General features: G+C 34.6%; 1 non-coding gene across 1 annotated transcript; it reads right to left on the reverse strand.

Moving 5' to 3' along the window:
* Positions 1-21,945: 21,945 nt before the first annotated feature.
* LOC139887297 (small nucleolar RNA R71) lies at positions 21,946-22,052 on the reverse strand. Its single transcript, XR_011773134.1, has one exon. It is a non-coding gene; the product is annotated as a small nucleolar RNA R71 (small nucleolar RNA).
* Positions 22,053-23,004: the final 952 nt, after the last annotated feature.

The following is a 23,004-nucleotide window of genomic DNA, read 5'->3' on the forward strand; positions in this document are numbered from 1 at the left end:
TTGAGGTTGGATGATCACTTTACAAGATTGGAAGTAAGTTAGCAAACTTGGAAGTATTCTTGATTTTATGAAACTAGAACTTATAGAATTTATGAAGAACACTTAGAACTTGAAGATAGAACTTGAAAGAGATCAATTAGATGAATAAAATTGAAGAATGAAAGTGTTTTTAGGTGTTTTTGGTCGTTGGTATATGGATTAGATATAAAGGATGTGTAATTTTGTTTACATGTAAATAAGTCATGAATGATTACTCATATTTTTGTAATTTTATGAGATATTTCATGCTAGTTGCCAAATGATGGTTCTCACATGTGTTAGGTGAATCACATGGGCTGCTAAGAGCTAATTATTAGAGTGTATATACCAATAGTACATACATCTAAAAGCTGTGTATTGTACGAGTACGAATACGGGTGCATACGAGTAGAATTGTTGATGAAACTGAACGAGGATGTAATTGTAAGCATTTTTGTTAAGTAGAAGTATTTTGATAAGTGTCTTGAAGTCTTTAAAAAGTGTATGAATACATATTAAAACACTACATGTAAATACATTTTAACTGAGTCGTTAAGTCATCGTTAGTCGTTACATGTAAGTGTTGTTTTGAAACCTTTAGGTTAACGATCTTGTTAATTGTTGTTAACCCATTGTTTATTATATCTAAAGAGATGTTAAATTATTACATTATCATGATATTATGATATATAATATATCTTAGTATGATATATATACAGTTAAATGTCGTTACAAAGATAATCGTTACATATATGTCTCGTTTCGAAATCATTAAGTTAGTAGTCTTGTTTTTACATATGAAGTTCATTGTTAATACACTTAATGACATGTTTACTTATCATTTATCATGATTAAACATAGTGTATCAATATCTTAATATGATTCATTTGTATTTAGTAAGACGTTGTTATAATGATAATCGTTATATATATCGTTTCGAGTTTCTTAATTCAATAAACTCAATTTTATGTATATAACTCATTGTTAAAATACCTAATGAGATACTTGCTTATCATAATATCATGTTAACTATATTGTAACATCCCGCCTTTTTCCGTTTACTTTTCCGTTTAATTATTTAAAGTCCGTTATATGTTTATAACATCTCCCGTTGATACGCGTTTTTAAATATCTCGTTTAGGTAATTCATGCACCCGAATGAAACTAGAGGGACCATTGTTGCCAAGAGAGCAAAGAGGTGACTAGATCAACTAGTCAAGCCTTCACTCTCATCCTTTCATTTATTTCCTTTTTCTTTTTCCTTTTTCTCTAATACTTTCACCAAATCTCTCAAACACCACTTCAAGGATTCATCATTCAAATCAAATCGAGCAAGCATCCATCTAAACAAATTGCATATTCCAAATCCTCTCATCTTCCTCTTCGATTCCATACCGATTTCATCAAGTTTGGGTAACTTTCTAAAATCACTAGATTTTGTGTTCTTGATGTTTTTAACTTATAAAGTTGTTAATTAGTGTCTATGGCTCAATTCTAACATGATTATATGATTTATATGCTAGATTTCATTATTTGAAGTAACTAGCTTGAATATGAACTTTGGTGTGTTTGATTTGGTAATTTGATTGCTTGAATGTTGTTAAATGTTATAAATGCATGTATTAAATGTGTTCCTAGTATCACTAGCTTCAATTTGATGTGTAGGTTGCTTGAGAAAACTCCATAAACTTGATTAGTGATTTTGGTGAATTCGGGTTAGGGTTTGATAAGCTTGAAATGAATATTTGATGCATTGAATGCCATGAACTATTGTTAGTAAGTAGTTAGTTGTATTGTATGCTAGATTACCTACAAAACGGCGTGTTGTATGTATGCATTAAATGCCCGAATCATAAATGTTCACTTGCATTAAATGTGTGCATCGATTGATCATTTGATTTGAAATGTCGGTTATTGCAAATAATGTTTTCGGTTGGTGAAATGTGTTTAGTTGTGTTCTTTGTCAAATTAGCTTTCCAACGATATATAATGAGTGTCATAAGTGGTTGCGGGTTGTGATTTGTGTTTGATCGGAGTTCGGAAAAAGACTTGATCAATTGAAACCAACCAGGCACCAGCACACGTTATGTGCCGCGGCGCGGCCAGCTTATGTCGCGGCGTGACATAAGCCGTGTTCAGGTTCTGATCAACATGTCAATTTTATGAAAAATGTTTGGCACCCTATGGACCTCCGATTCGCATGTAACTTGTTCTAACATGCTTATATATGACTCCTAACCTCAGAAAAATAGTTCGGGACCCGACCCGAACATGTTGACTTTTTCGTTGACTTTGACCAGACCAAAGTTTGACTTTTTGTCAAACTTAACCAAGTGACTATTTAATCTTTCTAACATGATTCTTTACTTGTATCTTGCATGAAACTTGACAATGTGTTTCACATGCTATATAATCGAGTCATAACGAGCCATAGGACTAATTGAACATCTTTGACCAATCGTGACTATCGTTATTGATACAACCTATTTGTTTAGGTCAAGACTAGCATTGTTCTTTGCACACGTTACTTGTCGAAGTACTTATTTACTCTTGCGCTCAAGGTGAGATCATAGTCCCACTTTTACTCGTTTGAACTTACATTTGGGATGAGAAAACATAAACGTTTCTTTTTAACTAAGTGAACACAAGTACTGGAAAACAAACATTCTACATACGAGTTTAGAACAAAATCCTCAATTCGATTATCATTAGTTACACTTGCAGGGTGTAAGTGTAGGCGTGAACTTATGTTGTATAGCCATATGGGTTTGACAAACCCTCATTCGGACGGTTCGCTACCGTTATGCGGATGAAATATATTTTCGGAAAACAGTGTATGTTCTAACACTATTGTGATGGGGTACTATTGAAGGAAACGTTAAGCCTTGATAATTGGGTGCTCGCGAATATTAACTTTTAGAATGTATTACTATTTATCAATGATGCAAATCTTGTGGTTCGACTTACTTTTACTCACTTACTTACTTAAACCTATGATTTCACCAACGTTTTCGTTGACAGATTTCTATGTTTTTCTCAGGTCCTTGAACATTAGGTGATACATGCTTCCGCTCATTCTTTTTGATACTTGCTTTGGATGTCGAGTATACTTGCATATGTGGAGCATCTTTTGACTACTTTAAACCATGTCGCACGTGTTTCATTTGTACTTTAAACATCGTTATGTACTAAGTTATGGAAACTACTTTTGTAAACTTTGAAACATCTACACTTATGAAATGAATGCGACATATTTTCGGTCAAACTTTGTCTTAAAGACTTATGACCATGTAATGGGACCTACGTAGACGGCGCCGTCAAACATGATTTAGTCGGGTCACCACAGATGGTATCAGAACATTGGTTGTAGGGATTTAGAGTTCATTGGTGTCGACCCCGAGTCATAGGGTACATTGGTGAGTCTGGACTACAACCGGCATATAGACTTGAAGTAGGAATTACTTGACTACTTGTGCATTTATACTCGAACGTTTCTACTCATATCTACTCTTTGTTCATCTTAATCTCACGTTATTAAATTTGATTGACACGCCACCTTGACTATATGAAGTAATATCGAATGCACATATGAATTAGGGTAATATAATTTCCGGGATTATATTACGGTGACTTATATGAACGTTCCGACATTATGATATAAAGAATTTAAGGCGAGTCAAGGAAAATTTTTCTCTCTATCTTTATTCCATATCACGGTTAGTATTATTTAGAATACTAACCAATGGTATTCTTTTATTTTGAAGGAACAATGCCTCCTCGTCGTGTGCCACGCCGTGAAACTCCCGAACAAGCACTACAACGCATGGTGGCCACCGCCGTAGAGGCGACCATGGCCGATCACTCCACCACCAACAACAACAATTACCACAACCACAACAACAACAACCAAGGAGCCGGTAACTCTAGCGAAGGGTGTAGTGACCCGAACTTTTCCATGTTTATATATATTAATTGAGATTGATATTTACATGATTAAATGTTTCCAACATGTTAAGCAATCAAACTTGTTAAGACTTGATTAATTGAAATAGGTTTCATATAGACAATTGACCACCCAAGTTGACCGGTGATTCACGAACGTTAAAACTTGTAAAAAAACTATATGATGACATATATATGGTTATATATATAGTTAACATGATATTATGATAAGTAAACATATCATTAATTATATTAACAATGAACTACATATGTAAAAACAAGACTACTAACTTAATGATTTTGAAACGAGACATATATGTAACGTTTATCGTTGTAACGACATTTAATGTATATATATCATATTAAGAGATATTCGTACATCATAATATCATGATAATATAATAATTTAAAATCTCTTTTGATATTATAAACATTGGGTTAACAACATTTAACAAGATCGTTAACCTAAAGGTTTCAAAACAACACTTACATGTAACGACTAACGATGACTTAACGACTCAGTTAAAATGTATATACATGTAGTGTTTTAATATGTATTTATACACTTTTGAAAGACTTCAATACACTTATCAAAATACTTCTACTTAACAAAAATGCTTACAATTACATTCTCGTTCAGTTTCATCAACAATTCTACTCGTATGCACCCGTATTCGTACTCGTACAATACACAGCTTTTAGATGTATGTACTATTGGTATATACACTCCAATGATCAGCTCTTAGCAGCCCATGTGAGTCACCTAACACATGTGGGAACCATCATTTGGAAACTAGCATGAAATATCTCATAAGATTACAAAAATATGAGTAATCATTCATGACTTATTTACATGAAAACAAAATTACATATCCTTTATATCTAATCCATACACCAACGACCAAAAACACCTACAAACACTTTCATTCTTCAATTTTATTCATCTAATTGAACTCTCTCAAGTTCTATCTTCAAGTTCTAAGTGTTCTTCATAAATTCCAAAAGTTCTAGTTTCATAAAATCAAGAATACTTTCAAGTTTGCTAGCTCACTTCCAATCTTGTAAGGTGATCATCCAACCTCAAGAAATCTTTGTTTCTTACAGTAGGTTATCATTCTAATACAAGGTAATAATCATATTCAAACTTTGGTTCAATTTCTATAACTATAACAATCTTATTTCAAGTGATGATCTTACTTGAACTTGTTTTCGTGTCATGATTTTGCTTCAAGAACTTTGAGCCATCCAAGGATCCATTGAAGCTAGATCCATTTTTCTCTTTTCCAGTAGGTTCATCCAAGGAACTTAAGGTAGTAATGATGTTCATAACATCATTTGATTCATACATATAAAGCTATCTTATTCGAAGGTTTAAACTTGTAATCACTAGAACATAGTTTAGTTAATTCTAAACTTGTTCGCAAACAAAAGTTAATCCTTCTAACTTGACTTTTAAAATCAACTAAACACATGTTCTATATCTATATGATATGCTAACTTAATGATTTAAAACCTGGAAACATGAAAAACACCGTAAAACCGGATTTACGCCGTCGTAGTAACACCGCGGGCTGTTTTGGGTTAGTTAATTAAAAACTATGATAAACTTTGATTTAAAAGTTGTTATTCTGAGAAAATGATTTTTATTATGAACATGAAACTATATCCAAAAATTATGGTTAAACTCAAAGTGGAAGTATGTTTTCTAAAATGGTCATCTAGACGTCGTTCTTTCGACTGAAATGACTACCTTTACAAAAACGACTTGTAACTTATTTTTCCGACTAGAAACCTATACTTTTTTTGTTTAGATTCATAAAATAGAGTTCAATATGAAACCATAGCAATTTGATTCACTCAAAACGGATTTAAAATGAAGAAGTTATGGGTAAAACAAGATTGGATAATTTTTCTCATTTTAGCTACGTGAAAATTAGTAACAAATCTATTCCAACCATAACTTAATCAACTTGTATTATATATTATGTAATCTTGAGATACCATAGACACGTATACAATGTTTCGACCTATCATGTCGACACATCTATATATATTTCGGAACAACCATAGACACTCTATATGTGAATGTTGGAGTTAGCTATACAGGGTTGAGGTTGATTCCAAAATATATATAGTTTGAGTTGTGATCAATACTGAGATACGTATACACTGGGTCGTGGATTGATTCAAGATAATATTTATCGATTTATTTCTGTACATCTAACTGTGGACAACTAGTTGTAGGTTACTAACGAGGACAGCTGACTTAATAAACTTAAAACATAAAAATATATTAAAAGTGTTGTAAATATATTTTGAACATACTTTGATATATATGTATATATTGTTATAGGTTCGTGAATCAACAGTGGCCAAGTCTTACTTCCCGACGAAGTAAAAATCTGTGAAAGTGAGTTATAGTCCCACTTTTAAAATCTAATATTTTTGGGATGAGAATACATGCAGGTTTTATAAATGATTTACAAAATAGACACAAGTACGTGAAACTACATTCTATGGTTGAATTATCGAAATTGAATATGCCCCTTTTTATTAAGTCTGGTAATCTAAGAATTAGGGAACAGACACCCTAATTGACGCGAATCCTAAAGATAGATCTATTGGGCTTAACAAACCCCATCCAAAGTACCGGATGCTTTAGTACTTCGAAATTTATATCATATCCGAAGGGTGTCCCGGAATGATGGGGATATTCTTATATATGCATCTTGTTAATGTCGGTTACCAGGTGTTCACCATATGAATGATTTTTATCTCTATGTATGGGATGTGTATTGAAATATGAAATCTTGTGGTCTATTATTATGATTTGATATATATAGGTTAAACCTATAACTCACCAACATTTTTGTTGACGTTTTAAGCATGTTTATTCTCAGGTAATTATTAAGAGCTTCCGCTGTCGCATACTTAAATAAGGACGAGATTTGGAGTCCATGCTTGTATGATATTGTGTAAAAACTGCATTCAAGAAACTTATTTTGTTGTAACATATTTGTATTGTAAACCATTATGTAATGGTCGTGTGTAAACAGGATATTTTAGATTATCATTATTTGATAATCTACGTAAATCTTTTTAAACCTTTATTGATGAAATAAAGGTTATGGTTTGTTTTAAAAATGAATGCAGTCTTTGAAAAACGTCTCATATAGAGGTCAAAACCTCGCAACGAAATCAATTAATATGGAACGTTTTTAATCAATAAGAACGGGACATTTCAGTTGGTATCAGAGCGTTGGTCTTAGAGAACCAGAAAATTTGCATTAGTGTGTCTTATCGAGTTTGTTAGGATGCATTAGTGAGTCTGGACTTCGACCGTGTTTACTTGAAAAATGATTGCTTAACATTTTTGTTGGAAACTATATATTTAACATATGAATATTATGTGATATATTAATCTCTTAACGTGTTTGATATTATGTGATAGATGTCTACCTCTAGAACAAGTCCCATTGACTCACCTAATAATAATGAAGAGTCAAATGTAAATTGGAATGATTTGTGGACTGATTCACAAGTTCCCGAAGAGGAACCGGAAGAAGAGTCGGAACCGGAAGAAGAATCGGAACCGGAAGAAGAATCGGAACCGGATGAAGAAATAGAACCGGTGGGGGAAATAATAAAACGGTTAAGTAAAAGAAAATCCTCAACCAACCGACCAAAGTTAATTATGGTCAATGGTGTTTCCGCCAAGGAAGCAAAATATTGGGAGGATTACCAATTCTCCGATGAATCGGATTCCGAAGAGAATTCCGATGATGTTATAGAAATTACCCCAACTGAATTTAAAAAGGCAAAAGAAAATAATAAGGGAAAGGGCATAAAAATAGAGAAATCTAATTCCAACCCCGATGAACTTTATATGTATCGTCAACCCCCGAAGTCCTTAAGTTGTAACAATGACCCGGGAACCTCTAAACCACCAGGTTTTTCTAAACCAATGTGGACAACGACGGCTCGTATTAGGGGAACATCATATATCCCTAGAAACTTGGCAAAACGAACCAAAACTGAAGAAGAAGAAACGAGCGAGTCGGAATAAGATAGTTGTATTCGTGTGGTGTAATATATGTAATATAGTGTTCTTATGCTTTATGATATATGTAAAAATTGCTTGTATTAATAAGTATTTTTTTATGAATCTAACTCTTGTCTATTTTACAGTTTAAAAACACAAAATGGATAGACAACCCAATATTTTAAGAGACCTACCCGGAGACATGATTGATGAAATCTTGTCTAGAGTCGGCCAGAATTCTTCGGCACAACTATTTAAGGCGAGATCAGTTTGTAAGACATTCGAAGAACGTTCCAAGAATGTCTTGGTTTATAAGAGACTTTCGTTTGAAAGATGGGGGATATCACATTGGGAAACTCATAAGTTACGATGTGTTTACTTTGACGCATATATTGCGGGGAACCCAAATGCTATTTTACGCAACGGGTTAAGAAATTATTTTGACTCAATATATCCGAATATTGGACTTCGTGATTTAGAAAAAGCGGCTAACATGCAACATAAAGAAGCATGTTATGCTTACGGATTAGTAATGTTCGCTTCTCACCAAAGTGAGAACAAGAACATCGGGCTACAACTATTAAACAAAACGTTTCCACAAGTGACGGAGTCGGTAATTGGGGTAAGAAATGAGGTTTTTAGATTATTACGGGACTGTTGGACATTACGTAACCCTCGTCCCTTTGATGACGTTACAACACGCTGTCTTATCAACGGCCATAACGGTTATGTTGCACAAGACCAAGGATGGGAAGTAGTCCTAGTAAAACCAGAATGCATGACTTGTTTCTGGACGTATGAATTACGTGTCTTTATTGCCTTTGCCGAACGACTTGTGTACTAGCTAGAATTGTCTTCACAACTATCTTGTATCAAAGTTATTGTGTGCTATATTTCATGCTTTATGTAAAATAAGCGGTATTGTAAGTTTGTAAAATATTGTATAAAAGTTTGAACGCGAAATATTATTATAATCAGTTTTTCATATAGAATTGTAGTAGTTGAATTGTATATTAGCTACTAAGTATGAACTTAACGGGTAGGTACTACCCGAATTTAAACTTATAAAACGCTAATATGAAGAAAAAGCTTTTATAAATGAGTTCATATTATGCTACGAAATACTATTAACTACTCTTAATATTCTGTATGATTAACTTGTTCCATTTAACTATTTTGAAGGAAATGGCACCGACTACTCGACACACCGTGAATATGAATGAAGAGGAATTCCGTACTTTTCTAGCTTCAAACATAGCCGCAGTACAGGCTGCGCTACATACCAACAATAACCTTGGATCTAGCAGTACAGGAAATCGTGTAGGATGCACCTACAAAGAATTCACTGCCTGCAAACCTTTGGAATTTGATGGAACCGAAGGACCGATCGGATTGAAACGGTGGACCGAGAAGGTTGAATCGGTGTTTGCCATAAGTAAGTGTACTGAAGAGGACAAAGTGAAGTACGCTACGCATACCTTCACAGGTTCTGCGTTAACATGGTGGAATACCTATCTAGAGCAAGTGGGACAAGATGATGCGTACGCACTACCGTGGTCAGCATTCAAGCACTTGATGAACGAGAAGTACCGTCCCAGAACCGAGGTCAATAAGCTCAAGACAGAACTTAGAGGGTTACGAACCCAAGGATTTGATATTACCACGTACGAAAGACGATTCACAGAATTGTGCCTATTGTGTCCGGGAGCATTCGAAGATGAGGAAGAGAAGATCGACGCGTTTGTGAAAGGATTACCGGAAAGAATCCAAGAAGATATAAGTTCACACGAGCCCGCCTCCATACAACAGGCATGTAGAATGGCTCACAAACTAGTGAACCAGATTGAAGAAAGAATTAAAGAACAGACTGCTGAAGAGGCCAATGTGAAGCAAGTCAAAAGAAAGTGGGAGGAAAACGGTGATAAGAATCACCAATACAACAATAACAGCAATTACAACAATAATCGCAACAATTATCCCAACAATCGCAACATCAATCGCAACTACAACAAACGGCCCAACAACAACAACAACAACAACAACAACAACAATCATCCCAACAACATTAATAACCGCAACAACAACAACAATCAGAAGCAGCTATGCCAAAGGTGTGAAAAGAATCACTCGGGGTTCTGCACCAAATTTTGCAACAAGTGTAAAAGAAATGGTCATAGCGCGGCGAAGTGTGAGGTCTACGGACCAGGGGTTAATAGAACGAAAGGAACAAATGGTGTCGGAACGAGTAATGGCGGAGCAAGTAGTGTCGGAGCAAGTTATGCCAATGTAGTTTGTTATAAATGTGGAAAACCAGGCCACATTATTAGAAATTGCCCGAACCAGGAGAACACGAATGGACAAGGCCGTGGAAGAGTTTTCAATATTAATGCGGTAGAGGCACAGGAAGACCCGGAGCTTGTTACGGGTACGTTTCTTATTGACAATAAATCTGCTTACGTTTTATTTGATTCGGGTGCGGATAGAAGCTATATGAGTAGAGATTTTTGTGCTAAATTAAGTTGTCCATTGACACCTTTGGATAGTAAATTTTTACTCGAATTAGCAAATGGTAAATTAATTTCAGCAGATAATATATGTCGGAATCGAGAAATTAAACTGGTTAGCGAAACATTTAAGATTGATTTGATACCAGTAGAGTTAGGGAGTTTTGATGTGATAATCGGTATGGACTGGTTGAAAGAAGTGAAAGCGGAGATCGTTTGTTACAAAAATGCAATTCGGATTATACGAGAAAAAGGAAAACCCTTAATGGTGTACGGAGAAAAGGGCAACACGAAGCTACATCTTATTAGTAATTTGAAGGCACAAAAACTAATAAGAAAAGGTTGCTATGCTGTTCTAGCATACGTCGAGAAAGTACAAACTGAAGAAAAGAGCATCAATGATGTTCCCATTGCAAAAGCATTTCCCGATGTATTTCCGAAAGAATTACCGGGATTACCCCCACATCGATCCGTTGAATTTCAAATAGATCTTGTACCAGGAGCTGCACCAATAGCTCGTGCTCCTTACAGACTCGCACCCAGCGAGATGAAAGAACTGCAAAGCCAATTACAAGAACTTTTAGAGCGTGGTTTCATTCGACCAAGCACATCACCGTGGGGAGCTCCTGTTTTGTTTGTCAAGAAGAAAGATGGTACATTCAGGTTGTGTATCGACTACCGAGAGTTGAACAAACTTACCATCAAGAACCGCTACCCACTACCGAGAATCGACGACTTATTTGATCAACTACAAGGCTCGTCTGTTTATTCAAAGATTGACTTACGTTCCGGGTATCATCAAATGCGGGTGAAAGAAGATGATATTCCAAAGACTGCTTTCAGAACACGTTACGGTCATTACGAGTTTATGGTCATGCCATTTGGTTTAACTAATGCACCAGCTGTGTTCATGGACCTTATGAACCGAGTGTGTGGACCATACCTTGACAAGTTTGTCATTGTTTTCATTGATGACATACTTATTTACTCAAAGAATGACCAAGAACACGGTGAACATTTGAGAAAGGTGTTAGAAGTATTGAGGAAGGAAGAATTGTACGCTAAGTTTTCAAAGTGTGCATTTTGGTTGGAAGAAGTTCAATTCCTCGGTCACATAGTGAACAAAGAAGGTATTAAGGTGGATCCGGCAAAGATAGAAACTGTTGAAAAGTGGGAAACCCCGAAAACTCCGAAACACATACGCCAGTTTTTAGGACTAGCTGGTTACTACAGAAGGTTCATCCAAGACTTTTCCAGAATAGCAAAACCCTTGACTGCATTAACGCATAAAGGGAAGAAATTTGAATGGAATGATGAACAAGAGAAAGCGTTTCAGTTATTGAAGAAAAAGCTAACTACGGCACCTATATTGTCATTGCCTGAAGGGAATGATGATTTTGTGATTTATTGTGATGCATCAAAGCAAGGTCTCGGTTGTGTATTAATGCAATGAACGAAGGTGATTGCTTATGCGTCTAGACAATTGAAGATTCACGAACAAAATTATACGACGCATGATTTGGAATTAGGCGCGGTTGTTTTTGCATTAAAGACTTGGAGGCACTACTTATATGGGGTCAAAAGTATTATATATACCGACCACAAAAGTCTTCAACACATATTTAATCAGAAACAACTGAATATGAGGCAGCGTAGGTGGATTGAATTATTGAATGATTACGACTTTGAGATTCGTTACCACCCGGGGAAGGCAAATGTGGTAGCCGATGCCTTGAGCAGGAAGGACAGAGAACCCATTCGAGTAAAATCTATGAATATAATGATTCATAATAACATTACTACTCAAATAAAAGAAGCGCAACAAGGAGTTTTAAAAGAGGGAAATTTAAAGGATGAAATACCCAAAGGATCGGAGAAGCATCTTAATATTCGGGAAGACGGAACCCGGTATAGGGCTGAAAGGATTTGGGTACCAAAATTTGGAGATATGAGAGAAATGGTACTTAGAGAAGCTCATAAAACCAGATACTCAATACATCCTGGAACGGGGAAGATGTACAAGGATCTCAAGAAACATTTTTGGTGGCCGGGTATGAAAGCCGATGTTGCTAAATACGTAGGAGAATGTTTGACGTGTTCTAAAGTCAAAGCTGAGCATCAGAAACCATCAGGTCTACTTCAACAACCCGAAATCTCGGAATGGAAATGGCAAAACATTACCATGGATTTCATCACTAAATTGCCAAGGACTGCAAGTGGTTTTGATACTATTTGGGTAATAGTTGATCGTCTCACCAAATCAGCACACTTCCTACCAATAAGAGAAGATGACAAGATGGAGAAGTTAGCACGACTGTATTTGAAGGAAGTCGTCTCCAGACATGGAATACCAATCTCTATTATCTCTGATAGGGATGGCAGATTTATTTCAAGATTCTGGCAGACATTACAGCAAGCATTAGGAACTCGTCTAGACATGAGTACTGCCTATCATCCACAAACTGATGGGCAGAGCGAAAGGACGATACAAACGCTTGAAGACATGCTACGAGCATGTGTTATTGATTTCGGAAACAGTTGGGATCGACATCTACCGTTAGCAGAATTTTCCTACAACAACAGCTACCATTCAAGCATTGAGATGGCGCCGTTTGAAGCACTTTATGGTAGAAAGTGCAGGTCTCCGATTTGTTGGAGTGAGGTGGGGGATAGACAGATTACGGGTCCGGAGATTATACAAGAAACTACCGAGAAGATCATCCAAATTCAACAACGGTTGAAAACCGCCCAAAGTCGACAAAAGAGCTACGCTGACATTAAAAGAAAAGATATAGAATTTGAAATTGGAGAGATGGTCATGCTTAAAGTTTCACCTTGGAAAGGCGTTGTTCGATTTGGTAAACGAGGGAAATTAAATCCAAGGTATATTGGACCATTCAAGATTATTGATCGTGTCGGACCAGTAGCTTACCGACTTGAGTTACCTCAACAACTCGCGGCTGTACATAACACTTTCCACGTCTCGAATTTGAAGAAATGTTTTGCTAAAGAAGATCTCACTATTCCGTTAGATGAAATCCAAATCAACGAAAAACTCCAATTCATCGAAGAACCCGTCGAAATAATGGATCGTGAGGTTAAAAGACTTAAGCAAAACAAGATACCAATTGTTAAGGTTCGATGGAATGCTCGTAGAGGACCCGAGTTCACATGGGAGCATGAAGATCAGATGAAGAAGAAATACCCGCATCTATTTCCAGAAGATTCGTCAACACCTTCAACAGCTTAAAATTTCGGGACGAAATTTATTTAACGGGTAGGTACTGTAGTGACCCGAACTTTTCCATGTTTATATATATTAATTGAGATTGATATTTACATGATTAAATGTTTCCAACATGTTAAGCAATCAAACTTGTTAAGACTTGATTAATTGAAATAGGTTTCATATAGACAATTGACCACCCAAGTTGACCGGTGATTCACGAACGTTAAAACTTGTAAAAAAACTATATGATGACATATATATGGTTATATATATAGTTAACATGATATTATGATAAGTAAACATATCATTAATTATATTAACAATGAACTACATATGTAAAAACAAGACTACTAACTTAATGATTTTGAAACGAGACATATATGTAACGTTTATCGTTGTAACGACATTTAATGTATATATATCATATTAAGAGATATTCGTACATCATAATATCATGATAATATAATAATTTAAAATCTCTTTTGATATTATAAACATTGGGTTAACAACATTTAACAAGATCGTTAACCTAAAGGTTTCAAAACAACACTTACATGTAACGACTAACGATGACTTAACGACTCAGTTAAAATGTATATACATGTAGTGTTTTAATATGTATTTATACACTTTTGAAAGACTTCAATACACTTATCAAAATACTTCTACTTAACAAAAATGCTTACAATTACATTCTCGTTCAGTTTCATCAACAATTCTACTCGTATGCACCCGTATTCGTACTCGTACAATACACAGCTTTTAGATGTATGTACTATTGGTATATACACTCCAATGATCAGCTCTTAGCAGCCCATGTGAGTCACCTAACACATGTGGGAACCATCATTTGGAAACTAGCATGAAATATCTCATAAGATTACAAAAATATGAGTAATCATTCATGACTTATTTACATGAAAACAAAATTACATATCCTTTATATCTAATCCATACACCAACGACCAAAAACACCTACAAACACTTTCATTCTTTAATTTTCTTCATCTAATTGAACTCTCTCAAGTTCTATCTTCAAGTTCTAAGTGTTCTTCATAAATTCCAAAAGTTCTAGTTTCATAAAATCAAGAATACTTTCAAGTTTGCTAGCTCACTTCCAATCTTGTAAGGTGATCATCCAACCTCAAGAAATCTTTGTTTCTTACAGTAGGTTATCATTCTAATACAAGGTAATAATCATATTCAAACTTTGGTTCAATTTCTATAACTATAACAATCTTATTTCAAGTGATGATCTTACTTGAACTTGTTTTCGTGTCATGATTTTGCTTCAAGAACTTTGAGCCATCCAAGGATCCATTGAAGCTAGATCCATTTTTCTCTTTTCCAGTAGGTTCATCCAAGGAACTTAAGGTAGTAATGATGTTCATAACATCATTCGATTCATACATATAAAGCTATCTTATTCGAAGGTTTAAACTTGTAATCACTAGAACATAGTTTAGTTAATTCTAAACTTGTTCGCAAACAAAAGTTAATCCTTCTAACTTGACTTTTAAAATCAACTAAACACATGTTCTATATCTATATGATATGCTAACTTAATGATTTAAAACCTGGAAACACGAAAAACACCGTAAAACCGGATTTACGCCGTCGTAGTAACACCGCGGGCTGTTTTGGGTTAGTTAATTAAAAACTATGATAAACTTTGATTTAAAAGTTGTTATTCTGAGAAAATGATTTTTATTATGAACATGAAACTATATCCAAAAATTATGGTTAAACTCAAAGTGGAAGTATGTTTTCTAAAATGGTCATCTAGACGTCGTTCTTTCGACTGAAATGACTACCTTTACAAAAACGACTTGTAACTTATTTTTCCGACTAGAAACCTATACTTTTTTTGTTTAGATTCATAAAATAGAGTTCAATATGAAACCATAGCAATTTGATTCACTCAAAACGGATTTAAAATGAAGAAGTTATGGGTAAAACAAGATTGGATAATTTTTCTCATTTTAGCTACGTGAAAATTAGTAACAAATCTATTCCAACCATAACTTAATCAACTTGTATTATATATTATGTAATCTTGAGATACCATAGACACGTATACAATGTTTCGACCTATCATGTCGACACATCTATATATATTTCGGAACAACCATAGACACTCTATATGTGAATGTTGGAGTTAGCTATACAGGGTTGAGGTTGATTCCAAAATATATATAGTTTGAGTTGTGATCAATACTGAGATACGTATACACTGGGTCGTGGATTGATTCAAGATAATATTTATCGATTTATTTCTGTACATCTAACTGTGGACAACTAGTTGTAGGTTACTAACGAGGACAGCTGACTTAATAAACTTAAAACATAAAAATATATTAAAAGTGTTGTAAATATATTTTGAACATACTTTGATATATATGTATATATTGTTATAGGTTCGTGAATCAACAGTGGCCAAGTCTTACTTCCCGACGAAGTAAAAATCTGTGAAAGTGAGTTATAGTCCCACTTTTAAAATCTAATATTTTTGGGATGAGAATACATGCAGGTTTTATAAATGATTTACAAAATAGACACAAGTACGTGAAACTACATTCTATGGTTGAATTATCGAAATCGAATATGCCCCTTTTTATTAAGTCTGGTAATCTAAGAATTAGGGAACAGACACCCTAATTGACGCGAATCCTAAAGATAGATCTATTGGGCTTAACAAACCCCATCCAAAGTACCGGATGCTTTAGTACTTCGAAATTTATATCATATCCGAAGGGTGTCCCGGAATGATGGGGATATTCTTATATATGCATCTTGTTAATGTCGGTTACCAGGTGTTCACCATATGAATGATTTTTATCTCTATGTATGGGATGTGTATTGAAATATGAAATCTTGTGGTCTATTATTATGATTTGATATATATAGGTTAAACCTATAACTCACCAACATTTTTGTTGACGTTTTAAGCATGTTTATTCTCAGGTAATTATTAAGAGCTTCCGCTGTCGCATACTTAAATAAGGACGAGATTTGGAGTCCATGCTTGTATGATATTGTGTAAAAACTGCATTCAAGAAACTTATTTTGTTGTAACATATTTGTATTGTAAACCATTATGTAATGGTCGTGTGTAAACAGGATATTTTAGATTATCATTATTTGATAATCTACGTAAATCTTTTTAAACCTTTATTGATGAAATAAAGGTTATGGTTTGTTTTAAAAATGAATGCAGTCTTTGAAAAACGTCTCATATAGAGGTCAAAACCTCGCAACGAAATCAATTAATATGGAACGTTTTTAATCAATAAGAACGGGACATTTCAAAGGGTGCTCCTACAAGGCTTTTATGGGGTGCAAACCTCACACTTATGATGGAACCAGGGGACCGGTTACTCTTACTCGATGGTTCGAACAAACGGAGGTCGTCTTTAGCATAAGCGGTTGTCGGGACCAAGACAAGGTCAAATACTCCTCTCACACTTTCGCCGGTGTCGCCCTCACTTGGTGGAACACCTATGTTCAATCGGTGGGTACCGATGAAGTTCATGCCCTCTCTTGGGCCGATTTAAGGGAAAAGATGATTGTAGAATATTTCCCTCGCGAAGAAACCCGAAAGCTCGAACAAGAGCTAAGAACTTTGAAGGCGGTCGGAAATGATCTCAAGGCCTACAACCAACGCTTCGCCGAACTATCCTTGATGTGTCCTAATCTCGTGAACCCTGAATCTCAAAGGGTTGAACTCTATATGGATGGTCTTCCAAAAAGCATCAAACAAGGAGTGATGTCATCCAAACCCGTTAATCACCAAGCCGCTTTGAACATGGCCCGCCAATTGATTGAAACGGTTGATGAAATCGTAGTGCTGGCTCCTAAGGCCGAGGACAAATCGGGTGGCAACAAAAGGAAATGGGAAGCCACTCCATCAAGCAACTACAACAACAACACCTTCACCAAAAAGTCCTTCACCAACGACGGCAAGAAAGGTTATGCCGGAACTCAACCTTTTTGCAACAAATGTCACAAGCACCACTCGGGTGAGTGTGGCAAGCTAATTTGCCACCGGTTCCAAGGAGTTGGTCATAGAGCCAACAATTGCACAAGTGCCGCCCCCGTCGCTCGAAAGGGGCCCAATCCTCCAAAAACGGTCACTTGTTATGAATGTGGCCAAACGGGCCATTATAGGAACGAATGCCCGAAGAAGAAAGCCAACCCCAATACACGCGGCTGAGCTTTCAACAGTAACACCGAGGGATGACAATGAACTAGTCACGGGTACGTTTTTTCTCAACAACACTTATGTTACTTGCTTATTCGATTCGGGTGCCGATAAATGCTTTGTATCCAAGACTTTGATCCATTCTTTTAGCACTCCACCACTTCCACTAGATACCACTTATGCCATTGAAGTGGCCAACGGGAAACTATTGAGTGCCGACACATATTACCGGGGATGTACGTTAAACATTTTGGGTAATGAGTTTGAAATTGACTTGATACCCATGGAACTAGGAAGCTTCGATGTAATAATCAGTATGAATTGGCTAGCCAAAACGAAATCTCACATCCTTTGTGATCTTAACGCAATCCGAATTCCTATTGATAAGGCTAAAAAGGAACATATATTTCATAGCATTATTCCCCAAGAAAGACAAGATTTTAGTTGCAATTGTTCCATTTTCAAGTAATATTCGTTTATATTTAATAAGTGCGAAGACAAAAGGCGAAAACGAAGATTTGAAGACGCAAAGGTCCAAAAAGCTCAAAAGTACAAGATACAATAAAAAAGGTTCAAATTATTGATGAGGAACGTCTAAAAACGACAAGAGTACAAGTTACAAAACGCAAAGTACACGATATAAAATTGTGCGAAAGGACGTTCGAAAATCCGGAACCGACACATGAACCAACTTTCAACGCTCAACGCAACGGATCTGAAAGTACAAGTCAACTATGCACAAGAATATAATATAATATTTAAATAATTCATAATAAGAATAATATTAAATATTAAAAAGTTGTTAATTGAGCATAGTTCAGGGGTCATAAGTGAAAATTTCAATTTATCATTTGCCTATAAAAGGCCATCTAAATCGATGATTTAGATATACCTTTTCAATTCTCTTTCTTTGTAACATATATATTTATATTTATAATATTAATTTTAATTTTAAGTTTAATAATAATTTTGGGGTAGTGTAACAAATGTTTAACGGGTTTTAAGTCGGAACTCTGTCCGTGTAACGCTACGCTATAAATAATCATTGTAAGTTATGTTCTTCCTTTTTAATTTAATGTCTCGTAACTAAGTTATTATTATGCTTATTTAAAATGAAGTAATCGTGATGTTGGGCTAAAATATTAAGACGGGGTTATTGAACTTTGTACCATAATTAAGGTTTGGGCAAATGACCGACACTTGTGGAAATTGGACTATTGACTATTAATAGATGGGGGGTATTGTCTAATTGAGTGACAACTCATTGGAGTCTGTCGAACCTATCTTCAAATTAATTAACCTAATAATTAATAATGATTATGGTTGTCCTATTTAGTGACGTTCATATGGAATCTATTATAATCATTTAATTAATTATTCGGGTTGGGTAATTGATTATTCAAACTGATCAAGTGGGTAAATTAATATTCATATCTAATCAAAACAGGGGTGGATTACATACAGTGATAACTGGTGTAATTGTTGACAGAAGTGATAACTGCGTCACAGTTTAAATCCTTAATTAGTTGGAATATTTGACTTCGGGTATAAGAGTAATTTGACGAGGACACTCGCACTTTATATTTATGACCAATGGACTATTATGGATAAAAACCAGATAGGTATCAAATAAACCATGACAAAGGACAATTAACCCGAGTAATAATTAATTAAAATCAAAACGTTAAACATCATGATTACGGAAGTTTAAATAAGCATAACCCTTTTATTTCATATTCTATCGCAATTTTATTTATTGTTATTTTATTTATCGTCATTTATTTATTTTACGCACTTTAATTATTGTCATTTATCTTTACGCTTAAAAATATAAAATCGACAAACCGGTCATTAAACGGTAAAAACCCCCCCCTTTATAATAATATTACTACTTATATATATATATATTTATATAAATATAGTTTTATAAAAATATAGTACGTAATCACTAGCTCCCTGTGGAACGAACCGGACTTACTAAAAACTACACTACTCTACGATTAGGTACACTGCCTATAGTGTTGTAGCAAGGTTTAGGTATATCCCATCCGTAAATTAATAAAACTTGTGTCATATTTTGTAGTATTTCCTAGTAAAAATAATACTATTTCGTACCCTCACGCTACATCATCAAGTTTTTGGCGCCGCTGCCGGGGAGCGCTAAAACGCTATATTTTTAATTATAATAATATTGAAATAAAATATAATAATATAATAATATTGAAATAGAATATAATAATATAATAATATTGAAATAGAATATAATAATATAATAATATTTTAGAATCAAAATTTGATACGTAAAGTTTTAAAAAGTCGTATTTATTAAATATACTTCAGGGGTATATTATGTAACTTATAATTAATAATTTCTATCATGTCACTTTCATGTGAATAGTAAATTAATTAATTTATTTTCATTTACTATTCATGAATAGTAAATGAATTAAAAAAAAAAGTTTTGAAAAAAAAATTATAATTATAAAAAAATTATTAATTTGTAAAAAAAAATCGTTTTTTTTAAAAAAAAAAAAAAATCGTTTTTTTTTAAGAAAAAAAAATTTCGTTTTTTAGAAGAAAAAAAAAAAATTGTGTAAAAAAAAAATCGTTTTTTTTTTGAAAAAAAAAATTCGTTTTAAAAAAAAAATTGTAAAAAAAAAATTGTTTTTTTTAAAAAAATTTTTTAAAAAAAAAAAAGTTTTAAAAAAAAATTTATATAAAAAAAAAATATTTTTAAAAAAAAAAAAAATTTTAAAATCCTTAAAAAACGAAATATAAAAAAAAAATTAAAAAAAAAAGTTTTTTTTTTTTATTACCTTTAGATTTTTAGACTCTAGTTACAATTTTTAGTATTAAGTTTAGTTTTGCCATAGTTATTTTTATTTCTAGAATTTTTAGGTTTGCCGTAAAATCCCTTAAGTGCTTATTCCTTAGACTAAGATTTATGTGCTTTAGAATTTTGCGACGCCGTTTTTCGCGCTACTTTCTTATTTTTATTTTTCGACGCCTATTTTTCGACCTTTTATTTTTCGACATTTTTCGACGCGCAATCTATTTCTTTCTTATTTCTCGACGCTCTAGTTTTTAGGACTTAGAATTTTCTCTATTTCTTATCTAATTCTCAAACGGAAAGAAAAATTATTTAAGCGGTTAAGTTAATAGACGTTGACATTTTTCTGGTTCGTAGTAATAGTTGGATTTGTTAGTGGCTAGTTGTGGGCTTCCGATTTAAAGGGTCCTGGCTACCTGCTACATCTTTTGGCTATTCGAAACGTGGGCAAAATCAGAAAAGTCTATTAATTGGACAACTTATATAAGTTTTTCTTATTTTTTTTATAACTACTAGGATATTCTGTGAATGCACCGAGCAAAACGTTCACCACCTTTCATACGTTCACCACCTGTAACTCGATCAAGACATTTAGCAAATATTGTCGCCGTTGATTTTTCTTTAGAATCATCATCCAGTCGAACAAATACTCCAATTCAAATTTCCGACAATCCATCTTTTGAACCCGATTTCACAACTAAGAAACTGGAGGATATTCAAGGACAATTCCAAGATCCTGAACCACAAACCGTTAAATCAGAGTCCTCTAGTGATTCGTATTCAATGAATTCAATTATGGAAGTAACGGAACCTCTAAGTATGGAAGATCGAATGAGAGCTAAACGCACGGGCCAAGGTCACGCCATTATTAAGCCAGAAGTTAATGCTCCAGATTATGAAATCAAAGGACAAATTCTACATATGGTAACTAATCAGTGCCAATATAGTGGTACGCCAAAAGAAGATCCCAACGAACATCTTCGTACCTTTAATAGGATCTGTACACTATTCAAAATCCGAGAAGTGGAGGATGAACAGATATATCTCATGTTGTTTCCCTGGACTTTAAAGGGAGAAGCCAAAGATTGGTTAGAATCGTTACCTGAAGGGGCGATTGACACATGGGATGTCTTAGTTGAAAAATTTCTTCAAAGATTCTTTCCGGCATCTAAAGCCGTGAGACTTCAAGGAGAAATTGTTACGTTCACACAAAAGCCAAATGAAACATTATATGAGGCGTGGACAAGATTCGGAAGGATGTTGAGAGGATGTCCTCAACACGGTTTAGACACTTATCAAATAGTACAAATATTCTACCAAGGTGTCAACGTTGCTACAAGAAAAGACATCGACATAACAGCTGGTGGTTCCATTATGAAGAAAACCGCAACTGAAGCTTACAAAATTATTGATAACACTGCTTCCCACTCTCATGAGTGGCATCAAGAAAAAGATATCTTTCGATCATCTAAAGCGGCTAGAGCCGATTCTAGCCATGACTTTGATTCCGTTTCCGCAAAAATAGATGCTTTCGAAAGACGAATGGAAAAGATGAATAAAGATATTCACGCAATACGAATTAGTTGTGAGCAATGCGGTGGACCACACTTATTGAAAGATTGTCACATTGAACTAACGATGGAACAACGAGAGAATGTTTCCTATATGAACCAAAGGCCGGAAAATAATTATCAGAATAATTATCAACCGCCAAAGCTAAACTTTAATCGAAATCAAAACATTCTTTACAATCCAAATGGACCCAACAACAACTCGTACAACCAACAAGGTCCGAATAACCAACCAACTCAAAACAACACTTTCAATCAACAAAGACCTAGCTTGTATAAACCGCCACATCAAACCGAAGAGAAAAAGCCAAATCTAGAAGAAATGATGGCAAAGCTAATGGAATCTCAAACACAATTTATTACGTCTCAAACCCAAACGAACGAGAGGTTTGATCAGTCATTAAGAACTCAACAAGCTTCCATTTTGAATCTAGAAAAACACGTAGGTACTCTTGCTAGCATGATGAGTGAGAGGGAACAAGGAAAGCTACCAAGTGATACTGAAGTAAATCCTCGGAATGAGAATGTTAATATGGTGTCCACGAATTCTGAAAAACCAGCTCCAGAAGTTGGGGAGGTTTTAGATATGAGTAACAATGAAGAAGTTACAACACCACCACCACCCGAGTATGTAAAGCCAGTGGTGGTACCATACAAACCACCCATC

The sequence above is a fragment of the Rutidosis leptorrhynchoides genome, chromosome 1, assembly GCF_046630445.1.
Source record: "Rutidosis leptorrhynchoides isolate AG116_Rl617_1_P2 chromosome 1, CSIRO_AGI_Rlap_v1, whole genome shotgun sequence".
NCBI lineage: Eukaryota > Viridiplantae > Streptophyta > Magnoliopsida > Asterales > Asteraceae > Rutidosis > Rutidosis leptorrhynchoides.